At 38.9% G+C, this 27,424-nt stretch overlaps 1 pseudogene; it reads right to left on the bottom strand.

Moving 5' to 3' along the window:
* LOC127659808 (uncharacterized) overlaps window positions 1–27,424 on the bottom strand; it is a 120,915-nt pseudogene that overhangs the window by 33,155 nt on the left and 60,336 nt on the right.

Raw genomic sequence — 27,424 nt, 5'->3', positions numbered from 1 at the left:
CCATTAAAAAGCCAAACTACAGTTTGTGAGTGCACATGGGTACAAAGATCTTACTTTTTGGAGAAATGTCTTCTGGTCTAATGAACCAAAAAAAATACTGTTTGGCCATAATGACTATCGTTATGCTTGGAGGAAAGGGTGAGGCTTGCAAGCCAAAGAACAACATCCTGTGAAGCATGGGGGTGGCAGCAACATGTTGCTGGTGGTGCTTTGCTGCAGGAGACACTGGAACACTTCACAAAACAGATGGCATCATGAGGTAGGAAAATTATGTGGATATATTGAAGCAACATCTCAAGACATCAGCAAGAAACTCAAAGCTCGTCGCAAACAGGTCTTCCAAATGTGCAATGACCCCAAGCTTGCCTCCGAAGTTGTGGCAAAATGGTTTAAGGACAAAAAAGTCAAGGTATTGTAGTGGCTATCATAAAGCCTTACCCCAGTCCGATAGAAAATTTGTGGGCAGAACTGAAAAAGTGTGTGCAAGCAAGGAGGCCTACAAACCTGACTTTGTCACACCAGTTTTGTCTGGAGGAATGGGCCAAAATTCCAGCAATTTATTGTGAGAAGCTTGTGGAAGGCTACACAAAATGTTTGACCCAAGTTAAATTATTTAAAGGTAATGCTACCAAATACTAACAAAGTGGATGTAAAATTCTGACCCACTGGGAATGTGATAAAAGAAATAAAAGCTGAAATAAATCATTTCAGCTACAATTATTCTGACATTTCACATTCTTAAAATAAATTAGTGATCCTAACTGACATATGATAGGGAAAGTTTTCTACAATTAAATGTCAGGAATTGTGAAAAACTGTGTATGTATTTGGACAAGGTGCATGTAAACTCCTGACTTCACCTATATATATATATATATTTGTAATTGGAAATATCATTCCATCTTCGTGGACTATTCCTAATTCACTTTACTTGAGCCAAAAATGTACATTTACTGCTAAATAAGTTTACTTTAATATTACTTTGAGGTAATCTAAGGTAAGGTTAACTAATTTGATTTTACAGTGGATGCAACATTGCCTGTTTACATAGCTACTGTACCTCCTAGTGTGATGGCATTGTGGAAAGGCATGATACATTAGGAATTAAAATGTTTTATCTTGGGCATTAAGTTTGGCACAGATTGTTTAAAACCAATTTATTTTCTCCAGATGTATCTTTGTTTTTCACTTCCTTCAAGACAAAGCTGTTAAATTCGAATGTATTTGTCTGAAGCAAGATGAATATCCAATTACTTCGAACAGTAATGATTTCACACAGCAACAATCAATAAATATGAACAACGAATCACATTCGTAAATTAGCCTCAAAGCTCTGCTCATACTGTATATTATCCTCCATTCATGTGGCAATAAGACAATGAGTAAAGCTCTTAGCTACATTCATCATCATGGCCTGAATCATGCTACACTGCTTTTCCAAATGTCTACCAAATGTCATTAACCTCCATAAGTGACAGATGGTGATAAGAATCACTCTGATGTATATCGTCACTGTGTTCTAGGTCATTAGAATGGAGACAGTGATGAGCAGAACAAAGTCAGATCTTGCCGCATTACACTGTTTGAGTGTATTTAAAAGATTTTGACTTTAACAATAAGAATTATCTGCATTAAAATACATAAAATACAATGTATTTACTGTGTAATTACATGTTGTTCTTCAAAATTCTCACAAGATTTACATTTGCTGCTACAGGGGATGTGGTATGGGTGGGTTTAAGAGAAGGGTTATGGTTAAGGTTGGGGTTAGGTTTTAGAGTTTGGTTTTAGGGTAAGGGCAGGGGCAGACTGGCCATCGGGAGAACTGAGCAGGCTGGTAGGTCGGCCGCAAAACGGGCCGAATTGGCCGCGATTAGCTAAAATGAGCCGCCACGTTATGCAGAATGGACCACAAAATGGTGATTTCTCTTCCCAGCCAAGCCCTGGGTAAGGGTAAGGTTAGGTTTAGAGGTAAGGCTAGCAGTGTAACTACACATGCAACAACACATTTTTACATAACAATTACATTGTATCAAATGCGTAAGTACATAGTAGTTAAAGACACTTAATATAAAGTGGGACCAAAAAAGTAAATCTCAAATACTAATAAGCTTCTAACTCCACAAGATACAATTTATTGGCTTTCTTAATTACCCAATTCAGTGGCAATAACGTTAAAACTATTTATTTAGTATTAAAAGTATTGAGATTGTTGACCAACTAACACATTTTAACAAATTATAAATCCTCTAAACAATTTTATCTCCAAGCATAGAAAACCATGTATTTTACAACCTGGTCTGACAGAACATATTACTATACCTTTGTACATATTGTGGTAGTCACAACACTAGAGGCTACAAAAATAAGACTTTATTTAATTTCACACAAATCATGAGTAAAATGACAGATTATCAGTTCATAAACATTTTTCACTCTGCTTATTAAACTATGCTATCTGGTGGCATCAACAATCTTAGGCTAGCACATGACTTGTAAGGCAGTAGATTTTAACGTTTGCATTAAATAACCAACAACATTTACAAACTTGTTCAAATGCGATCAAATTGTCTGGTAGCTTAAGCAATGCCTTTGCTATATTTGAATTTTTAACAAATTATTCATTTGATGTTTACAAAGGTTAAAAAAATTGCCATAACAAGGAAAACATTGTCATACAATTGGCTTCCACCTGTGAATCCTTAAAAGGACAGCTGTGAAAATGAAAACTAAAGAGCATCTCAAAATATAAGCAATTAAACGTGGTCACAGAGTGGTACCCAATCAGGTAAAGGACAAAAGCTGTCGGTGAGACCACGCATCACGACATGGCAGTGCTACGTGAGCTTGTCATAACATGTGACTTCGGAGACCATGATAGCGAAATGGTATGTGACAAGACTGAAGAAGAGACATGTATACCTCACGTACGACAAATTCTGGAGTCTGATTTAACACTTGAAAAGACACTGATGCTAGCAAGGCAATTTGAGTCAGTCACTGTTAATGCAAAAGTCATGGCAGAGGGAGAAACTAAATAAGCAGCTGCTACACAAAAGCATTTAAAGAAAGAAACTGGTTAAGATAAACCGCCACCTGAAAGGAAACAAGGACATGATTCTTATCGACAATTCGTTGTTGTCTTTGATGGCAAATGTCCAGGTATGCCCTGCTGTGCTGAAAACAGAAAACTGTAAAAGTAGGACATTTCCTCCAAATTTAATAAGGTGTATGTTCTGAATGAGTGATCTTACATCAGTTATCTCAACAAGATAACAATTAAGAAGGTCATGTAAAAGCATTGATGCCCTGTTGAAAAAAGAACATCATAAACCTGACTAAGCTAGTTTACGCAGGTCTATCTGGTCTCCCATATTCAGTGATGTTCAGTGAGACATGGTGAAACAAATGCTATTATATCTAAAACATTCTATTCATAATACTATATCGAAAGAGATTCAGAGATTGGAGGGAAATTGAATAATAGGAAAGACTCTGAAGGGCTAAATCATATTCTTATGACACAAAAGAAGACACATCAGTTGGCATACAAATTTGTAGACATGTGGGATCCTAAGACGGATTGGCACCCAGTGTTACCTAGACAACATGATAATTTATTGAGAATCACATTTACTACACAATGCTGTCCTGAGTGCTGTGTTTAGATTTTTGTGGCTGAACTGAACCTCAATAAAAACAAATGTCAGTTCTGACGTGGATGAAAACAAGGCTGTGAGGGATAGAGATACCATCTGGTCAATATCTTGTACTGTTTTTGCACCTGTACAGTATATACCTTTTGTGTATGATAATTAATTCAACAAAACGTTGCAAATATCATAACTGCCCCAAACCTCTTTAAAACCATAAAAACAAACCACCCTAATCAGCTTGGCCATGTTGGGTGACTAGCTTACCCTCTTATCACTGAAGGTGCGGTCACAATTACCTTTATGCGATGACATTCATAGGTAATGATGCTGTGGGCAGATGCGAAGCACGTGTGAAATCAGCACTAAACTTAATTGCCAAGCAGCCTCTTTTTAATGCTGCACTTTAACCCTTAAATGCATAGGAATTTTCCCAAACACTATCACATCTTCGACGGTGCTTGACTATGTGGCAGCCAAGATATCCAGCCTAATGCGGCTGCAGTCTTCCGATTGAGAAGCACCCATAGAGTGTAGCTGTGTACAAAGCACCGCCCACACAGAGGTCACTGCCAAAACCAAGAATCTTCCTATTAGTTAACATGGTGAATTTGTGTGTCAAAGTTAGCCAAACTTGAACTCCACATGAAATCCGCAAGGGTAAATTAACTGACACAGGAAGTCCATTGCACAATCTTCCAGATCGTGCAGATTCACCTTGAGATGACTGTAGGCCTATTTTGCCTTGCAAAATTTTGCTCAGCGAAGGTAAATGTTAATGCAAAGTTTTTTTTTATTTTTATTATTATTATTATTATTCTGCAAAGGTGTCTTTCCATATAAATTCCAATGGACAACAAATAAATAAATAAACATGACTGAGACAGTTGAACAGACTGTGCTTCTATCACTCACAGCCTCGTTTTCATTCATGTAAGATTTAATGTGGCATCTACCCTAATTAAGGTCTATCAACTTGTCAATAGCATGATAGTTTTGCACTTAGACTTTATTTATAGAGTACAGTGTACTTTAGTCTCAACTCTACTGACTTTGGAGTTTTTCCGTTCACAAATAACACAAAAGATTTTTCAAATGCAGAAAGCAATTTCTCTATTGTACAAAGAAAACACTTGGATACATCTCTTTTTCTACTTGACAACTCCAGTTGCACACTGATCAAAAACTCTACACCCCTTATTACTAAAGGAAACAACCGTGCTGGCCTATGGATTGCTGGAGTGTCTCCTTACTTAATGGAGTTCATGATGTTCACTACAGATCTGGATCTTTGAAATTGCCAATTGTCTTTTAGATTTCAATGACCTGGTATAGTCACTGCTTGTGCGGAGTCAATTGCTGCAATACACACAGAGGTCAGTGCTGCGGATAAAATTACTTTCAGGTTCTGTGATGAACTTGCAGTAGATAATAACATAATTTTCTGAGGAGCACACAGACTAGTTGTTCCCAAGTTATTGCAAGACAGACACTGTTGTTACTATGCCCCAGATAAACATAAGTGCTCTGGAAATTGTGATAATTTTCAGACCAAGCATGGACTGGCTGTTGCTACCCTGTGACACTTGTGGATAACTATAGCTATTAAATCTTGAATGGGTACTGCTGTTATTGTTCAGTTATTGACATCAGCCCTCTGAAAAGCATGAATCAGAGATTTGTTAAATTGTTACCAAATAATATTGTTTTTGATATTATTATTATTATTATTTTCATACTTGCCTCCTTTTTATTGTTTTGGGTAGAAGTAATGCCGAGTTTACAGTACATGATTTTAAGCCCGATTTTCGCTAACCGACAGTTTTGTGGAGATAGGTGGAAAAAGCTAGAAATCGTAGGCAATCATTGCTCACTCCCGTGAGCGACAAACGCAATGTATGAACTATCAAAGAGACAATTTGTGAGAAGTTCCGTCGTGTCGCCGATGTCAGCGAGACATCTAGAATGTTAAAAATCTGGACCTGTCTGCGATTCCAAATCTTGCAATGTGAAATATGTTTTGACAGAATACAACTGCAGCGTTGACATACAACCAATGAGAGAGCAAGAAACGGGCACAGGAAGTTTCATTGGGAGGAGTCCTGATGTACCTGCTACTGAACATAAACTAGCATGGCTGTGGTATCAATAAAGTCTCATTGGAATGAAGAAATGAAGGAAAAATTTGTGGAACATTGGTAGGAGCACCAGTGCCACCAGTTTCATCTGAATTGTAGCACAACTGGGTGGAGAAAGAGAAGAGTTGGAGAGAAGCATTTGCTGTTGGATATATGGCACATTCCAGCGGCTTTATGTGGCGTGAATACAGCAGTCGGACGCAGTATGTGTGCTAACATGCCCTGTACTGGGGTAGGTGCTCCACAGGTGCTGGTTACCTCGGTAACCCCTTGTGATGTATCTCCCATGGTACAGTCTCCCTTTCAGTAGACCCGCATCTCCCTTGGGCAGAGCCCTCTCTGCCCCGGTTGCTGTGTTTGTAGAGTTCGTCCCCTTCAAGGTAGGACCTACTGCCTCACCTCTTCCATGTGCGGCTTTGTGCCCATTTGATGTATTTGCCACATGTTAACCTCCCCTTCAGGGTAGGATGTGGTCTCCGAGCGTTAAATGGCCCAGGGGAAAAATGAAACACTCTGTGGAGAGAAAACATAGCGAGAAAAGGCCATGGTATCCCATACTAGATACCACCCCCCAGGGATATGGGGAACTATAAGATGTTTTTTGGGGCATTGGGGCATGCTACGTGCAATCCGAGTGCATCTGCTTTTATGTGCGCAGTAGCCTGCTTGCACCTGCATCGGCAGCTCACGTAACACAGTTCAGCTGTTGTGGCATTTTGTATAGGGACCCCTAGTGTCACTACATCAAAACAACGTCGAGTGAGTTTCAGAAGGGGAACATCTCGGTTGCTGTCGTAATCTCTGTTCCCTGATGAACGGAATGAGACATTGTGTTCCTCTTGCCACAACACTGTACTACCCACCGAAATATCCTCAGCACAAAACCTGAATGAGTGGATTCATTCCAGCTCCTTTTATACCCGTATGTCCGGGGGAGTGGCATGCAAATTCCACTCTGCAATTCTCATTGGCCTTTTCTCAAAGATCTGAGGTATTTGGGGCTCCCAAGAGTGACCCCTAGTGTCACTAAATCAACACAACGTCTCGTTCGCTCCATCAGGAAAAGGAGGTTACGACAGTAACCAAGACGTTTTTCTGACTTGGCCATTGTTTCTCAGGGGTAAGAGTTATATTCTGTTCATAATATCATAATTAGTTTTGGTAAATTTCATGATTTCAACATTGCCTCAATATTGTTTTTTTTTTTTTTTCATTTGGGACATTATTTCTGAATACCTAACCCCTTATCTTTTTAAATGCAAAATAACATAAAATGCTATTGTGAGTACACCACAACTCCTTAATCACTCTAGGAAAGTAACAAGAACTCGCACTGACATGATTCTGTGGTTTGCCTGAATGTAAAATAAATTGGCCTCATTCCTTTTCTAATTATCTGCATTTCCTAAAAGTCTGCATGTTTCATTGAGCTAACTATATGATGCAAATTCAGCTCAAAATTCCAATTCCACAGTATGATCACATAAACTGTGCATCTAATTCGATATAAAGTTCCCTCATCATATGAAAACTCTTCCTGCTGATTTCAACAGTAATTCATTTTATATTTTCTGAATGGGACTGTTTAATGTTTGTATTAAATCTAATATTGGAATATACAGTATATACAGAGCATTAAGAAATATTAGTATTAAGAAATACTATTCAGACCCCTTCATTTTTTCATATTATGTTATTTTGCAGCCTTATGCTAAAATGGTTTAAACTGTTATTATTTAATTTTTAGATTATAGATTTTTGATAACTTTGCAAATGTATTAAAAATAAAAACTTAAATATCACATTGACATAAGTATTCAAACCCTTAACATAGTACTTAGTTGAAGCACCTTTGGCAGCGATAACAGCCTCAATTCTTTTTGGGTATGATATGACAAGCTTTGCTCACCTGGATTTGTGGATTTTCTGCCATACTTCTCTGCAGATCCTCTCAAGCTCTTGTCAGGTTGATGGGGACCATCGGTGGACAGCCATTTTCAGGTCTCAAGATGTTCGGTTGGGTTCAAGTCTGGCTGGTCCACTCAAGGACTTTCACAGATTGTCCCTAAGCCACTATTGCATTGTCTTGGCTGTGTGCTTAGGGTCATTGTCCTATTGGATGGTGAACTTCTGGCCCAGTCTGAGGTCCTGAAAGCTCTGGACCAGATTTTCATTAAAGATATCTCTGTATTTTGCTGCATTCAGCTTTCCTTCAACCCTCACCTGTCCCCCATTCCCTGCTGCTGAAAAAAAAAAACAGCATGATGCTACCACCGCCATGCTTTACCGTTGGAATGGTATCTTCTTCATTTCATCACAGTCTGAGAGTCCCTTAGGTGTGTCTTGCACTGAGGAGAGGCTTCTGTCTGGCCACTCTGCAATAAAACCCAGATCAGTGGAGTGTTGCAGTGATGGTTGTCCTGCAAGTTTCTCCCATCTCCACACATGATCTCTGGAGCTCAACCAGAGTGAAAATCGGGTTCTTGGTCACCTCTCTTACAAAGCCCCTTCTCCCCCGATTGCTCAAATTGGTTTCAGAACCTTGCACAGCACTGAATCTGCATTGTTGAAGGTCATTACTGATTTTTTTTTCTCTCTCGATGGATTCAAGTTCACCTGTCATCTTAGTTTTATTAGATCTCAGTGCCGCATACGACACTATCGACCATAATATTGTTCTTAATCATCTAGAATATATGGTTAGCATCCAGGGTATGGCCCTCCAGTGGTTTTCCTCCTTTCTTAATGAAAGGATGTTCTCTGTTTATGTATGTTTTCTTCTACATCGTCTCAATTGCACTGTGGTATCCCTCAGGGTCGATTTTAGGACCTGTATATGCTTTTTTATTTTCCCTGTATATGCTTCTGTTTTTCAGAAGTACAACATATCTTATCACTGTAATGCTGATGATTCAAAATTGTATTTCCATGTGAGTGCAGACAAGAATTGTTCATTTGAGAATGCCTTCAAAGATATTAAATATTGTCTGGCAAACAATTTCTTACAATTAAATTAAAGCAAAACTTAAGTTCTTATTTTATGTTCCTCCATGTCCTCCTTACCTGGCCTGGTTGCCCTGTTAGGTCCTCTGTCGTCAAATGTACAAGATCATGCAAGGAGTATTGGAGTGACTCCTCCTTAGATTTCATTAAGCAGATCATTGCTTTAAGATCTATCGTTAAAATAAAAAATAAAAAAAATCCATAAAGACTTATAAATTGTGATCCACTCACTTATTACATCATAGCTAGACTATTGTAACTCATTGTACACTGGTCTCCCCCAAACTGCATTATCCCATCTACAGCTGGTTCAAAACGTGGCTTATAAGAGGGTCAATAAAGAGGGATCACATTTCCCTGGTTTTAGCATCTCTACACTGGCTTCTTGTGAAATTCAGGGTAAATTTAAAAATTCAGATTTTTGTCAACAAGGCACTATCTGGTCTCGTGCTCTAATATATCAGTGACCATTTCCTCCCTTACTCCCCCACCAGAGCGCTCAGGTCTTCTGATCAACTTCTATTATTTCCTCGTTGCCGCAATAGATCTAAGGGTGGACTTGCCTTTTCTGTGATAGGTCATAATCTATGGAATCTCCCTTTCCATATGAGGTCAGCTTCATCACTAACCATTTTCAAATCTTCTTTAAATACATATTTTTATTATGTAGCTTTTGAATAGATCTTTGAATAGTTTGAAATGGATAAATACATGATGTTGTATCTAAATGTTTTTATTTATTTTATTATGTTTTAAACTGAACTTTAAATCAATCTGTTTTTATATCACTCTGTCATTATTTATTTATTTGTCTGATCTGTAAAGCACTTTGTGTCAGCTTCTGTTGTTTTTAAATGTGCTCTATAAATAAAGGTTGACTTGACTCAGTTTGGCCAGGTGGCCAGCTCTAGGAAGAATCCTGGTTGTTACAAACATCTTCCATTTAACAATTATGGAGGCCACTGTGCTCTTGGGGACCTTCAATGCAGCCAAACTTTGATTTGACTTGATATTTAAAATAAACTTGCAAAATTTTTCATGATAGCTTAATTGCTAAACGAGTGAACCTATAAACTTACTAAAGTTTCTGAGCAACATAAAAAGGTATGGTACATAAATAAAATATACAAATAAATGTTACTGAATTGAGTTACTGTAAACAGGAAAATAAATAAATAAATGAACAAATATCTATATTGTTAGAATTTTTTTTTGTAAATAATTTTTTTTTAATTATTTTTATTGATTGATTGATTGATTAGACTGAAGCAGGAATTAGTCTTGAAACCAGGCAGCAAGTCTTCATTCTGAAAATGAGAATTTTAAGCATTCTGCTCTTGTGAAGCCTTCATCTTGACCCAAGGGAAAAAAAGGTTTCCATACCCCAAGATCATAACCTTAGTTTGACCCTAGTCTCACAATACTTACACTCACAAAGTGCATTGACAATGTGTTTATTATTGCGGTGCAACTACTGCTGCACACTCACAATCTTACACCAGTGTTGTAAAACGCCAATGTTTCCATAAAGTGTATTAAAATAGCTGCAAATCTCATTTGAGGGATATAATTTAAGTCAGAAAAAAAAATATGCATAACCCTTTTCCATCTCTCCTAATATACTAACATTAACCTAACGCCATTGGGTGTCTAAAATGACAACACAGTGCAGATTAATATACTCTAAATATACATCAGTAAGATGAATTCATGTTTGCATATGGATATTATGTGATCAATTATGGGTATATTTCAGTACAAGAGTAAGTTTGACCTTTGAATTGTTTGAATTCCCTCAGCCAACTGGTGCTGTTTAGCACAAGACACCTTGTAAGTGGGTACTTTTTGGTATAATTAACAGCAGTCTCTTGAGGAGGGCATGTCGGAACAAGAGATACATGTGAACTAAATAAGATGAGAATGTATGCATTACTGAAAATAACTAATACCAGGTCACAGTTTCTAAATGGAATATTTCACCCAAAAATGAAAATTGCATCATAATGTACTCACCCTTATGTCGTTCCAAACACGTATGACTTTCTTATGCCAAAAAATGAAATGTTTTACATTACTCATGCATTATATTCCAAGTCTTCTGAAGACATATTATGTTTATATTGAAAAAATAACCACAAATATAAGTAATTTATCAGTGAAAATTTTCATCCAGTGTGCGTTCATGAGTGCTATGAGAGAACCTTGTTAACAGTGGCACACATATTCACGTGAAAATAAATGATGTGTTGTTTCTCACCAAAACCAATCATGTGTCTTCAGAAGATTTGCAATATGTCACAAGTCTCATGGTAATTTTTTAAGCTTTAAACTGAGTCACTATCCACTGCTATTGTATTAAAAATAAGAATCGGGCTATTCATGAAAATATCTCTTTATGTGTTCCACATAAGAAAATGTAATACAGGGATGGAACTACATAAGGTTGACTAAATTATGAACGAATTTTCATTTTTGCATGAACTACTTCTTTAAAACATGGATAAGGCCCATTAATATACAATACTGTGCAAAAGTCTTAGGCAAATAAGATGTTTCACAAAAACATTCATCCCAAACATTACTTTTGTAAATACAATAGATTAGAATAGAAGAACAGGGAGCCCAAGATGTCATGGCCCCCACAGAGCCCCCCACATAATATAGAGTCAGTCTGGGATTAAATGAAGATATAGAAGCAATTTAGACAGCCTAAATAAATAGAAAAACTGTGAACAATTCTCCAAGCTTGGAGCATCCTATCTGGAACAACCAAGAAAAACTTTGTCTAGGTGTACCTAGGAGAATTGGTGCTGTTTTAAAGGCAAATGTGGTCACATCAAATATTGATTTATCTTTTTTTTATGTTTACTGGACTTTGTATGACATTAAGTGATACATTATAACTATTTATGGCATTATTTCTGAAGACATCTTCACTATGCAACATTTTTCACCAGTGCCTAAAACATTTGCACAATACTGTATATTTCAATATATCAAAAGCAACCTCTTCAATGAAATGTAATTGGCTTAAAACGTGACATAATGGCCCCTACACAGTAGATTAAGGACCATACTGTGACAGAACTGCACTTTGTGTGTGTGTATTTATTTTTTCAACTTGTGTCAATTTGATGTTTCGCAATGATAATTACATCCCACCAGCCTGCCATAATAATCTGCCTACTTTACATACTGAAATACTACATAGACGACACAAACTGGAAAAACAAACTAAACAAAAAACCACCATATGTGATATCGAGTTTAAATGTTTTGCTTAAATATGTACACTGCTTGTGTAAACTATAAAGGAATAGCAGACAGAAACAGTTGAGCTTCGTCACACTCAATTACACCATCTAATGCCCTCATTTAAACAAGGATACATAATAACAATCCAAAAAAAATACATAGTAATACAAGTGATACAAGTATACATATTTTACAGTGCCTGCAAAACAGCACTGTATTGATATTCCTGAAACAATCTGGTTAGGGTTTGTTCAAAACCTATAACCTTGAATATTAAACTTTAATACAGCCTGAATGGTAATGAAGTAAAAACTTTTTTTTTTAGATAATTATAGTCTCAGGTGGGCTGTTTTATTTGTATTTTTTGGTTGGAATTTTTACTATTTAAGAATTAAAAAATGCAGCTATTAAAGGTGCTCTAAGCTAGTTTTATGTTTTTGTTTTTATGGAATGTTATGCAGAAAATGTTACTTCTACCTGAAGTTATCACTGAAATTAGTGTCCTGAGATATTTCACAGGTCTTTGTAACAGCACTAGAATGTGTAAACAGCAAACAAATCCTGTCAATCATGTTGTGCATTCTCATGGTTTAGTAGTGTTTTGTTTGACAGCCATGAGAAGACGAACTCTACTGTTCAGTGACGGTGTCAAAGTTATCATTTGAAGGCGGTGTTTTGGAAAGAGGGGGCATGTCCAATTCAACAGCTCAGTCTTGTGGAAGTTTCAAAATGGCTAAAATGGCTCACAGTACCTTTAAATAATGTTGATGGAGTGTTCAGGATTCAAAATGTGATGATAGTGATGATGTCATTGTGATAGACTTTCTTGAGTCTATATAGCCACTTTTATATTTCAAGAGTGTTGTGGTGTTCTTTTGTCATACACAGCTGACAGAAAATAAGATGCATATAACAACGGCAAAGCAGCTCTGATGCAGCATTTAATTTCATTATCACATAGAACGCAGCCTAAAACTTTAACCTACCTAAAACATAAAGGCCAGCATATTTTAATTTTAGCTGCCTTGCAAGCACTGGATTCTCCTTTAGAAAATGCTAATAGTTTGGTTTTTTTAATTGGCTTTTTGCATGTTTTATAAATTGCAAAGAATTGTGAGAGAAGACATTTTTGGAGGTAAAAGAGAAGGGAGTGGGTGCAGGGCATGACCTAGGTCAAACTTAAACCTGCATCATTTGTAAGAGCACCAAAGTTCCACAATAGCTCAAAGAAATTATGGCACATCAAAACGATCCATTAAAAACCTTTATTAAGGATGTGGAAAGTGTTCTTTGACCAGTCAAATTTCACCCTATTTTAAGTGCATAAGCACTAAGTGCAGCACAATGCCTCAACTCATAAGTGCAAAGTCAATGGGCATGGCCATGATGTATTGGTATTTTTGTTCAAGTGTGCGCTAAGCGTAGGCACAAGTGGGTTTGGCGAAATCGCACACGCAAGGTGCTAATCAGATCAATGGAGGTGCTTTTCCGGCACCGTCTCTGTCCTATTTTACAGTCCATTCCCTGTCAAGCACCAGCAATATAAACAAAGACAGTACATTTATAAGACATTGGTAGTGTAAATGGACTCTATGCAATGAATTGGAAGAATAAAAATATGGATTTATGTAATTTTGTACATCCTTGTTAAATGGGACAACTTCCTTTTATCCGCATGGAAAAAATCTTTTTCAGAGCCAGGAAGAAATGGAAAGGCATCCACAGTGGAGATGCTGCAACTAGCTATGGATAACCAGTCATATTGGACATGTTGGGATGGCTTTTTGACTTCAACACCGGACCAAATTTCCATGATTTGATTTTGTTGCGCCTAAAAAACCTAGATCAACCCCTTGTGGTGTGAGGTTTGTAACCACCAGAGCAATGCAAGAGTGCACGTAAAGCATGTACAACGGGACCGCTCATAGGAAAAGCGTTGTCCAAGTCCTCGCGTCTGTGTTTGCATACAGTTGCCCACTCACGGAAATAGAACCTTTAATCTTTGATAATGTTTCATCTTTAATCTTGAATTTGCTCGATAATATATTCAAGTCCTCTTTACTTATGCATATGAACGTGGTTTAATGAGAATGCTAGCTTTTTATCTTTTATTGTTTCAAAGGGTTTTCATCCTCAAATTGATTATGCTAAAACTGTGGCCCCAAAAAGTATTTGGACACTAAATACACAGATATGTACAGTATGACTAGATAACAAAATATCAAAGTGAGTGTCATTTATTTTAAAGAAAGCCATCACAGGCACATGCAATATGAAGTGCGTTTGGTTCTGCTTAATAACTAATATATAATGAAGACAAACATTATTTGGAATTTTGGATGCTTTCTGGTTGTCAAAATTTAGTTAAACATGTCCATATAGTTTCTGTGTTAAACTACATCTGTTGTCAGTCTTCCTGGAAACCTCAGTGACCTTGAGGGGAAATGACTACTAAAATGAAATCATCTTGAGATCAGTAGGATAAAAGTAATTGCAGGAAATGGCTAGAGAGTGAAGTTAGTTCAGAGAAAAGTTCTAGCATTGTTTGCAGATGCCACTTCGATTTGATATGTTGTTATCTAATGCAATGACATTCATATCATCTCTGTCAGTGTCAAAATAGTTTTTGGTGGCACTGTATGCTGTTATTCTAGATCCTCATCTGATACAGGTATTTGACCTCAAAATTAACAAGTTTAATGGTTTGTTTAATGGACCAAGATAAACATTGCAACCTGATAAGCCAGAGAGTGAAGAACAGACCCACTTTCAAACAAAAGCATTTTTATTTCTGAAATGCCAAATACATTTTATTTATTAATTAATTTATTACTGTATTACTAAGTAGCCACAGAAAAAACCTCTGAATTAAAATATTTCATTACTTACTCTAACAACAGTTAGAGCATATTATTCTTCTCCATTCCCAAATACAGGGCTCTCGTTGACCCATCTTACAAAAAGCAATAGCCTACCTCTCGCTACTCTGCATTATGGAATGATTAATTAGTGGTGTACTCCAGTGAAAATGGCAGTATCACTTTGATGTAGCTCAAAAGTGCTTAATGATATATGGTGGCTTCCTTTAACCCAAAATAACCCAATAATGTGGTTAATGCACCACCACAGCACACATACATGCGTGATGCTTCTTAAGCAGATTTATCACTTTCAACTCATTTTGGCAGTCATTTAACTCTTGATAGGCAGATACCATCAAATGTCCCAGAAGACTTTTTTTGTTTGTTTGTTTTGTTTTTTGTTCAGAGGTTGCTCTTGATAGCTCTGGAGACATAAAATAGCCTAATGTTTGAGGTTCAATACAAGTTAAGCTCAATCATCAGCATATATGATATAATTTTGATTACCTCAAAAATAATTTTGACTCCCATACAGTGGAAGTGACTGGGGCAAGTCCATGAACATTAAAATACACACTGTTGTTTTAAAGTATAGACACAAGAAGTAAACATTACATGTATTAATATGATTTTATTGTGATAATATCAGGGATTTACAATCGTTACAGCATTTACAAGACTACTAGTGCTAACATGGCAGCATTATTGACAAATAAATTATAATATTGGATATAACTTTACACAGATAAGGTTAATAAGTGATTTTTATCACACACAAATAGTGTTAACATGTATAATGTTTACATCTTGTGGCTGTAGTTTTGAAAGGTTGTGTATTTACATTTGTATGGAAAGGCCCCATTCTCTTCTCTAAGTGCCTTACTGTAACTGCAACTTTTTTTATTATTTTGTTTTGCTTATTTGTTTAATAAACAAGGGAAGAGTTACAACATATATTTTTTGTATTATTATAAATTATCTGTATGCAACACATTCTGTTGGTTGTGCTGAACTTGTATTGGGCATAAAACTTTCATTTGATCTCAGTAAAATAGCAACTTTCTCTCAGTATGTTTATCCTAGTCCTATATCCTAGTAAACATTAGAAACAAATTAGACAGTTATTAAATATAACATGAATGTGGGTAGCATAGTCAATATAATTTGGCCTTGGCAGAATTTGAGAATTATTTTGTGATCATATTGAAGACTTTTTCAATTTCAAGACCTCATAGAGCTCTCTTTTGAATATTTAGAGGAGACACATGTGATTTTCTAGGGTTTTCTTCTCATTAGATATTTCCAATATCAATGGACATTTCCATTTGTATTTATTTATTTGTTCTCTTTTCAATCTCATTGATGTCTTAGAGAAATAATTTAGATATTAAAGAGATTACATATGTGATGTTATTTTTTTTCCTACAGGGTTTCTTGTGTTCTCATATGTTGACTAGAAATAAATTCACTTTTTAAGCTTCTTTCATTTAAGCTAGCCTAAAATAACTGGTTCAGATCAGTTATCAAGTGTCGTTGTGCATTGCTAATTATGTCAAATTAGTCAGATGCCAGTAGATAATTAAATACCAGCATACATTTAGATGTATATATCAGATACAATGTGGTTTCAACAATTTGCTATTATAAAGAAATACCATGTTCATCAAATTTTTATATTTTGATTATGAGGTATACGTCATTCTAAGAAGTATTTTTGGCCAGTCCTCCAGGCCATATGGAGCTCACAGGAGCTCCTGACAACACACTGCAGATGGCAGATGCTATTTTCACCTTAAATCACATCTTTGAGGAGCATATTGTGTCTTACGCATTTCTATGTATTTCACCGGCAGTATAGGTTGGCATTAACGTAATAATGAACCTAAAAAACCTAGCATGCAAAAAAGGAATGTCTCTATAATTCTTTCTGACAATGCCATATGTGAGGGATTAAACCGTCCAACTAGCAGAATGTAGATTATACAGCAGTGATCTGTAAATGCTGGATAGAAGATGGCAGTCCTCTAACTACATACAAATGTTTTAACTAAAAGAGCAATCACTTATACTTTCCAAAATCTGTCCTTTATTTAATCAAACCACTCAATTATAGACAAAGAATAAACCAATGCTGAAATAACTTTGTATAGAAAGTTTAAGGGATCAGGGCAGTCAGTACACAAAGTCGGCCTGCACAAACTGGCAATGCTTTTCACAGTACCAGAAGTTGTCTTGCATACAAGCAGCTCTCACTAACTGCTGGTAATTTCTTCTGCTCATGTCATAGACAAAAAAAATGTCAAGGCCAAACTTAAGTACACTCTACTTTCATTGTATGTTCCAAAATGTGTCCAACTGCAATTCGTAACACAACGTAAGAACGTGTTGCAGTTTTAAAGTTGCTGCAAAGGGTGGTATAGTGGACATTAGTGTTAAGTGTCCACTTCTATGGTGAGTTTTCTTTTACAAGCCAACTTCTGTCATGGCAGAGCAAAATTTTAAAGAGAATATTGATAAGCAAGTAAGTTAAACTCAGTATATTTATTGCTACTTACCTGAATAATCCAGTTTAATGGCACAGACTTTTGAATGTAACTCTATTGACCCCTTTAGTACTGAGGTTTCTTACTGCCACAGTAATACAAGAACGCTTGTTAAGCATCTTCAATAGGCCAAGCACATGCATTTGCATATTTCCGTAAAGTACTGCTGCATATTATAGCATATTCTAGACTGTTAAGCTTAAGACTTCACTTGTTTTATGTGACATTTTTGGATGCATAGTAGACCACGAGCATTTCAAATTATAGTTTGGCAAATATGCAAGGATATCTAATTTACTTGCAACTATCTGCTTCGAACAGAATTCTTCAATATTTTAATTAATTTGATGTCATGCACATCATAAAATATGTGTGACTAGTTCTTCATCATAATTGCTCATTGTAGCATAGGTGATATTTCATATTGAGCAAGATGATAGTTAAATTCCACCATACAAAGACTGCAGATTACCTTTCTTCTGTGTATATATATATATATATATATATAATTTTTTTATTCATTGATAGACTCAGAAAGACACGAGGGGAGAGAAGTGAACAGGATTGTAACATCACCCAGGCCAGACTTGAACCAAGGTCTCTCATGAACACCACAGCTCAATATGTCGGAGCACTCGTAATGATCACAACGCAATCACTCCAATGTTATTTGACAAACTATATCAAATTGAAAAACTAGACGAATCAGTAACAAATGGGTGCCAAGTAGCCTAATTGTCCCTGATATGTATCACATCAAACAAAGTGTACATTAGGACACTGGCCCTCAGATGTACCTCAAGTACATCTTGTCACTTCAATAACTAAACTTGTTTTACTTCAGTGGGATTCTTTTGAAAAGGGTATCCCTAATCAAAATGTACCAGAACTGCAGTACATAATTCCCTCAATTAGTTCCTAAGGAGTTCTTTTGTTGGGTATTTTTTTGGTCCCATGCCTTGTACCAGAAAATTGTATAAATACTCATTAAGCAAAGCTGTCTTGAGCTACTGCATTTCTTTGAAATCAGATGAAAGAGATTGTATTTCCATATGAATCTACGGTTAATAATGTAGTGTGCTGAGAAGAAAATATGAGAGCATTGTGTTCTCTGCATCTTGGAGGAAAGATCAGATTGACATTTCATACATGGGATGGATGCCAATTGAGGTAATAACAGGCGGATTTACACATTTATAAAGGGTTGCAAGGACGCCTCGGAGACCACAAAGCTAATTTCCACGCTTTTTGTGGCGTCACCTTGTACAGCACAAATGTCAAAATGAATTTTGAAGCAAGCCTAATTAGAACCAAAGGGAGGGTGTCGTGCAAAATCACTAAAGTGTGAGATGTGCTGTATCTTGATGTCACTCGCTCTCTCTCTCTTGCTCTCAATCCCGTATTCACTGGAACACCTGCCACTGAAGAAGAAATCTGGGCTCTCCTGAAGAATGCTTCATTACCTGTATTGTATCACTTTCCATTAGTATTCCCATCATGAGTCTGTGCCCCCTCTCTTTGACAGCTCTTCTTGGCAAGCAGCAATTCCCACTGTGTCCCAGTGCGAGGATGGCATCCGGTTGGCCCGTGCACTAGGCGTCTAATTGGTTTATTCAGCGGCATTCCATTCGTACCCTGATTCGCTTTATGTCACTTGTCAGTATTCAGAGCCTCATCAAGCATTCAAGTGTCCAATTCACTCAGATGTAAGAGCCTTTTTAGCGCAAATCTCTGCATGACACATTTCACTGTAGTGTTGGATGTGAAGTGTGCAGAGGCAAAGTGTTGATGCACAAGCCAAAATTGACACCCTGTTAACATGCAACATGGCACAAAAAGCAGCTTTTTTATTTTAAATCATTAATAAAATTGACTAGCATGTTGCCAAGTTGCTCGTTTTAAATCAATACGGCAGCGTATTTTTCAAAGGCTTGATTCCCATGAGGGAAAACAACAGAAAATAATCAGCAACACAGCTCGAATGAAAGAAGTTGGCCATAAGTGCTCAAGAAAGACTATCTGCATGCATCCATAATCAATCTAGCATTCCCTCTGTAAAGTTAATAACCTAAAGCTTCCCTTCCAACCACTTGGCAGAAAGAATTTGAAATTGAAATCAGGCTTTGCTCAGAGCAAGATTAGATTTATGCCACTTAGTTCCCCTGCCACATACCTGTATTTATATCTACTAGTGTCAGTTGTTTACCTGTTGTTCATAAATTATGTCTAGATTATTTTCAGTTGACACATATGTGAACTTCATTGCAGTGTCTGGATTCACGATTCAGGAACTGACAGGAAAGACACAGGGCAGAGCAATACTTACTCAGAGGAAAAGTAACATGCTTCGATGAATTACGGTATCCTGATAGTAAGTGATTAATATTTAGAAGGATAATTTAGCAGAGGCTGATGTCAGTTTGTAAAACACTGAACTTTTAAAGCTCCTGTGTGTAATTGAACTGCCATTAGCTGAAACACTCGGGTCATTTGCCCTAGTGGCCACTAAAGGTCTCTAGGAGAATTAAGACTTTTAATTTGAAGTTTGGTTTTGTTATTTGTTGGGTCCCTTTTCTCTGAGCTCCCCTTGATTGATTGCAGCTGTGTCTTGGTAAACATGTTAGTCCTTGTGTATTGCCCTGTGTTCTCTCTGTCAGTTGTTAACCTAAAATGGATGTATCGGTATGTTCTGTTGTTGAGTTTTTATTAAAAGCCTGCACACAAATCCTCCTCATGTCTCCTTTCTAAAAATGTCACATTAGCAGCACCAAACAGTGTTACAGAAATTACTAGAGGGGTCAAGTTTGTCAAGGCAAAACTTGTTGTTGGCTTGACAAAGTCTTAAGTGGAAAATAGTTTTACAAGTTTACAAGTTACAAGTTAGACAAACATTACTTTTAGATGAACAACCAGCTAGCTAGAGAGACACACTGTCAAATGGATGGATGGAAAAAAGCAAGAAAAGCAAGAGAGAATATCTAGGTTACGTATGTAAACTCCGTGCCTTGATGGAGGGAACAAGACATTGTGAGGAGAAGCGACACTAGGGTCTCTCTTGAGGGCTGATATATGCCTCTGATCTATGAAAAAAGGCCAATGAGAAGTTGGCAGACGGTATTTGCATACCCCGCCCCCGGACATACGGGTATTTAAGCGGGCAAATACGGGAGTTCATTCAGGATTTTTATGAGAAGCCGTAAATGGTCCGGCCACATTACATACGTAACCTAGACGTTCCAATTCTGTCGCTCTCTCCACGTTGTGTCGGAGAAGCGACACTAGAGGTTCCACTTAAATCATGCCATGCACTGAGCTGTGTACATGAACTGCTGATACAGAAGCGGACAGGTATTCTTATGTGCAAAACGTGACCAACTGTATCAGGCTGCATGTACCCTTCCTCAGTGCCACATTAAAGTCATCGGAATCCTTCTGGTTACCCTAGTGAGGGGAACAAGGTGATGCTTGCAAACCTGGGAACGGGCCAAGCTTGGCCGGGCCTCTTTTCGCTCTATGTTCTCGCATAGAGCAATTACGGCCAGGGCCCTTACATGCATTAAGGGAAGGGTTCTTACCCAGTTTCCTATTCTTTCAGGGGGAGAAGACCCTGCAGAGACCACACCTACCCTGCGGGGGAGGTAAAGGTGGCGAATACATCACATGGCCGTTTAGGACCTATGTGGGAAAGTTGGCGCAGTGGTAGATCCAGCCTCATAGAGGGGGGAGTTGCTACAGCATGGCGACAGAGGCAGCTGGAACTGCCCAAGGGAGACACGGGTGTCCGCTCGTGAGGGGACAGTACCGCAGAGATTACACACAGGGGGAGACCGCGTAGGAGGCCTTAAAGCTGTGGAGCACCTATTCCAGTACAGGGTAGATTAAGTACCCGTAGTGGCTTGGGTCAGCGAGTTCCTCCGCTGAACTGTGGACCCATGAGGGCTAGGGAGGAATCAACCAGGGATCAGAGAGATGGGGTCTCCTGGGAAAAAAGGCGCACTATTTTACCTCGGCTGAGGGAAAGGGTACTAGGCACATGCGATTCACCCGGCCAGTTCGTCAGCGTGTTACCGAGTTCTACGGGCTCGGACCTGAGAAAACATGGGACGATACTGACTCAACTCGGAGATTGTAAATCTCGTGAAGGTAGTAGGTGTTGCCCACCCTGCTGCTCTACAGATGTCTGCTAGGGAGGTGCCACTGGCCAGTGCCTACGAGGATGCAACACTTCTGGTTGAGTGCGCTCGAACCCGCAAGGGGGGGGCACGGCCTGGGTGTGATAAGCCAATGAAATGGCATCGACAACCCAGTGGACGAGCCTCTGTTTGGAGACAGTGTTCCCTTTCTGACGTCCCCCAAAGCAGACAAAGAGCTGCTCAGAACGTCTAGAGCTCTGCGTGCGGTCCAAATAGATACTCAAAGCACGTACCGGATACAGCAACGAAAGGGCTGGGTCTGCCTCCTCCCGGGGCAGTGCTTGCAGGTTCACTACCTGATCTCTGAACGGCGTGGTAGGAACCTTGGCCACGTCTTAGGATCACGTATGTGTCTGCCGGACCGAACTCCAGGCAAGTGTCGCTGACAGAGAACGCTTGCAGGTCCCCGACCCTCTTGATGGAGGCAAGCGCGATCAGCAGGGCCGTTTTGAGAGAGAGGGTCCTGAGTCCAGCTGAATCTAGTGGCTCGAAGGGGGGTCTCTGGAGGCCTGTGAGGACCACTGAGAGATCCCTGGAGGGGAACAGGCTTGGCCGGGAGGGATTTAGCCTCTGGGCACCTCTTAGGAACCTGATAATAAAGTCGTGCTTACCCAGAGACTTGCTGTCTACTGTGTCGTGGTGAGCCGCGATGGCGGCGACATACACCTTGAGGGTGGAGGGGAACAGCCTCCCCTCCAGCCTCTCCTGTAGGAACACAAGCACTGACCTAACTGCGCACCTCTGTGGGTCTTCGGCTCGGGAAGAACACTAATTTGCGAACAGGCACCACTTTAGGGCATAAAGATGCCTGGTAGAAGAGGCTCTGGCTTGGTTGATTGTGTCTATGACGGTCGATGGTAGACCGGCTAGCTCTTCCGCATCCCGTCCAAGAGCCAGACATGGAGGTTCTAGAGGTCTGGGTGCGGATGCCAGAGCATGCCCTGTCCCTGAGAAAGAAGGTCCTTCTTCAGGGGAATTCGCCAGGGAGGGGCTGTCGCGAGAAGCGTGAGATCCGAGAACCAAGTCCTAGGGGGCCACCAAGGTGACTTGCTCCTCGTCCTCCCTGACCTTGCACAGCACCTGTGCAAGAAGGCTCACTGGGGAAATGCATACTTGTGCAGCCCCGTGGGCCAGCTGTGTGCCAATGCGTCTGTCCCTCTGTTCGGGTGTACCAGATCGGGCAGTGGGAGGTTTCTTGGGAGGCAAACAGGTCTACCTGGGCCTTGCCGAACCGTTCCCAGATCAGCAGGACTGACTGGTGGTGGAGCCTCCACTCCCCACTGGGCAAGCGTTGTCGTGACAGCGCGTCCGCTATCACATTGAGGTTGCCGGGGACTTGAGTCGCTGCTGGCTCCAAAGGAGGAGACGACGGACGAGTTGTGACATGTGGTGGGAGCGTACTCCGCCATGGCGATTTATGTATGCCACCACTGTGGTGCTCTCTGACCTGACTAGGACATGTTTGTCTCGAACTAATGGGCGAAACTTCCACAGTTCAAAGAAAACAGCCAGCAACTCTAGGCAGTTGATGTGCCAACGCAGCGGGGCCCTGTTCCAACGGCCCGCGGCTGCGTGCCCATTGCACACGGTGCCCCAACCCGATCTGGAGGCGTCGGTCGTGACCAGGGCGCGTCGGGACACCTGCTGCAAGGGTACTCCTGCCTGTAGAAAGCAGAGGTCTGTCCAGGGTTTGAAGGTTTGGCGATATGTACTCCTGCTATTCATGTGATTATCTAAGCAGCCAATCATGTGGCAGCAGTGCAATGCATAAAATCAAGCAGATATGGGTCAGGAGCTTCAGTTAATGCTCAGTTAACTGGGCACCAGTTTGAAAACCCCTGCCCTAAACCAAGTCTGTAGACTGTTTTGAAAAACTCTCCCTATTTGCCATAGAGCGGTTCAAGTTGTTGTCCAAAAATCCAGAATACAATTAGCCCAAAAACCCACAAGACAATTAGCATTTATGAGCCATGTGTTCCCTCAAAAATGTCCTATGGGCTATTATAATAGCAGCTTAAGATATACAAGTAAAATAAGGCCTTTGTTTAAAATTACTTGAAGAGACTTTCACGTTTTGTTCTAGAACATAATGTGCACAGTCATACCTCAAGCGTTAATTTCAATGCTTCTCTTTTTAAGAACACATGTTGCTATGGTATCACAATACTAATTAGGACTACAACTACCATGAGCATGGGAGCTATATGCATATGAAATGGCAAATGTTGCAGTCCTAATATAGCGATGTGTTAGCAACTTGCATTTTTAAAAGACACAACGGTTTCAAAATCCATAATTAAGGTGTGACTGCGTGTTTAGGCTCATTTGAGATGCCAAACAGCTCACTTTGAAAGTGGATGAAAGTAGGCAGCTGCAGTCAGGAGAGGAGTGAAATAAATGCGGTCAAGTCGGAAAAGTCTCACTTCTCTTAGTGGATAAGCTACCTATGAGATTAATGGGAGATATCACAGAATGAATGTTCATGTGCCAAGTTGCTGATAAAGTAGATGTAATTTAAATTAGATTGCTTTAAAATTCAAATGAATATAATGAACAAGTTATATTGTACAATTATATACACCCGATGTAACTGTTATCTAATTCTTCCCAAAAGCTTTTTTTTCCCTTCCGTTTTTAGATCAAGATTAAAAAAGACATTTAAAAATACAGAGATAACACTGTCAGACTGTTGGGAATATACACACATAATTTATACACCTAAAAACATGGGAGCAGATTTAAAAATATATTTTTAAAAGAAAACAAATCATGAACACATTTTGTTTAAGCCAATGAGCATTAAGCTGTGTCATCAGCAAGTCGTTTCCTGCCGAGCTTGCAGTTTGTGCAGCTGGTAAAAATCAGCTGCATTGCCTGTCTCTAAAGACTGTGGCCACCTTGCTCTCACAAGTGTTTTTTACATATCTCACAAGTGCTCTTTACATATGTCACCATGTCATCACAGCAAGTCAGACAGATTTCTAACCAGCATGCACCTGTCGGTGATCACTGGTGATCGGTTCTGTTGCTCAACACAAACATGTAGTCCCGCCCCATACTCATTGGTTGAGCCAGAACATGTCAGACAGCTCAAACCAAGGGATCAATATTTAGCATAGTCCATATAGCCCCTGCTGGTAAATGCTGTAACTACATTGTGTGCAAAAAAACATATTTTTCTTTTGACAGTCATTCAAAAGTAGCCTTAAATGGGGTGGTCTGGGTAGCTCAGCAACCAAAGACGTTGACTACCACCGGAATTGCAAGTTTGAATCCAGTGTGTGCCGAGTGACTAGCCAGGCTTCCAAAGCAACCAATTGATCCAGTTTCTACGGTGGGTAGAGTCACGTGAGTTACCTGGTCACTATAAGGTGGTTCTCTTCTTGCTCTTGGTGGGGCGTGTGGCAAGTTGTTCATGGATGTTGCTGTGAATAGCGTGAACCTTCACATGCGCTAGGTCTCTGCGTTAAAGTGCTGAGCAAGCCATGTGATAGGATGCGTAGGCTGACTGTCTCAGAAGCGGAGGTAACTGAGATTTGTCGTCCGCCACCCAGATTGAAGCGAGTCACTGTGCCACCACAAGGAATCAGAGCGCATTGGGATTTGGGCATGCAAATTGGGGAGAAAAGGGGATACATTTATTTTTTTATCTTTTTAAGTAGCATTATATTCTGGTGAATTATTTGTGCCACAGAGTCATCGGTTACACAATTTTTGGGAATCAGCGGCTTATTTAGGCCACACCAATCTGTTTTCAGTTTCCTAATGTCATAGCTTTCCAAAGGATGTGGTGATTGAGAGCATCTTAGAACTGCTCCATTTTCGATAGAGGAAAACTTTTGCATTGTGGATGTGTTTTCAAATGAAAACATTAGTGTGGATGTGGTCTTAAAGTTGTCTCTACACATTAAACTAGGATAAAGATAAAAATTTATATTAAAACAATTACATATGCTTCATTAGCTTAGTCACTGCACTGCAATGTTTCTTCCTCCTTCCTTCAACAATAAGGGGCCTTTGTGAATAAACTTGAACTGTTTGTCTCAAGTTTTACACAATTTTCTTTTGAATATTGCATGTTTTTGTCTTTTTCTCAGCAACTGGATTTGTTTACTACGGTGTCCGTGATTTACCCTTCATTCCACCACATAGAAAAATGAGAGGTGAAGGTCATTTGGTGGATAAGCAACCATGCGCACCCCTAGAAGCCATTTGACCACACTAACAGCCCTGTTCCTGGTATGTCTAAGCCCATCAATGATAACCGGGATCTTCTCTTCCGTGCAACCAACACTATTTCCTAAACCAGAAAGATAGACATCAGTACGCACAACTGTGTGCTTGGAAAGTACATCTTGTTCAATTTGGTATTCCCTCCAGGATTGCTTTTAAAATTCAACTTCTCAATTTTCACATTCAATCCATTTCTACATAGAGAACTCATTGAAATAGTGCAGCAGTGTTTATAATTTAGAGTTGCGAGCCAGCGCCCAGTCGTATAGCGCTTATGGAATTTAATTTCCAATAGGGTAATGGGCACACGCAGGGTTCCTGTCAAGCAGAGGAAACAAAATAGATAAGGAATATTTGGATGTGTGCACTACAGCCATTTCACCCCGGGTGTGATTTTGATAGTGTATTTAGGAACAACAAAACACCAACTTTGTACACATGGTGGAATTTCAATGGGCTACATCCTGGCAACCTCCCCCATATCACTTTTCTCCCTGTGAGAGAGTCATTGAGCTCAGTGTGTGCTGGAAGACAGCCTAGCAGTTAACAGGAGAGCTAGAAGATCTTCCTGAAATGGGGAAAGGAATTGAAGCTTGATGCTTTGAATGGTTAGCAAATTAAGTAAGAGTGTTCAGACAGAACAGATGTGAGGTACACTACATAAAATAATTTTCTTTCACATTATTTTTGTCTTGCTTTCCAGTAGAAATATCAAAACATCCATAAAACAAGGTAAAAATGTACTGAACAAGCATAGTGATGTAAAATATTAAGTCTTGTTTACCGAGAAATCAAACAAAATTTAGTGAGAGAAATGAGAGAAAAAAAAAAAGGAAAGAAAAAAAAACCCTGCCAGTGCATGTAAACTTTACTTAATTCATATGAGAACAACTTGCCTATTGCCTTTTAACTAGATTTGTCTTTATTTAGTAACAATTCAGAGAAATGCTACATTGAACATTTTGCAAGAATCTCTCATATATATATATATATATATATATATATATATATATATATATATATGGTGCTACTTATGAAAACCTAATTGAACCATATTGAACAATGGTACCTTGTTAAATTTTTTACAAATTAAGTTCATTTTAATTATACTACATACATTGCATCATCTGAAAAAGTAACACTGATTGTTCTTTTTTAATATTATTATTGTTATTTTATCCATTCCTTTTAAAAATGTAATGTGTTAACCTTTTGGCCATTTCCAAAAAGTAAGTCATCATACCCTGGTCCTAATAGATATGAGCCACCCTTGATCTACAAAGCTACCTTCTGCTTCTCATCTCTGTAACACAGACAGAAAATGACAGAAAGAGTGTCAACCTTTGGCTTGATTCCACAGGTACAAGAAGTGGGATGAGAAAAGTGAATCACCTAGCTGAACAAAGAGCATGATCCCTTTGAAACGAGTCTCAGTCAATCACAAAGTTACACAAGTCTAATCCTACAAAGAAAACGAGCCTGTCTGGATCAAGAATAAAGCTGTGAACCTGGAAATAGCAATTGTGTTCCGTTTAACCATCAAAA

The sequence above is a fragment of the Xyrauchen texanus genome, chromosome 19, assembly GCF_025860055.1.
Source record: "Xyrauchen texanus isolate HMW12.3.18 chromosome 19, RBS_HiC_50CHRs, whole genome shotgun sequence".
Classification (NCBI taxonomy): domain Eukaryota; kingdom Metazoa; phylum Chordata; class Actinopteri; order Cypriniformes; family Catostomidae; genus Xyrauchen; species Xyrauchen texanus.
The sequence above is the reverse complement of the archived record's forward strand: the minus strand, read 5'-3'. Positions and strand labels throughout refer to the sequence as shown.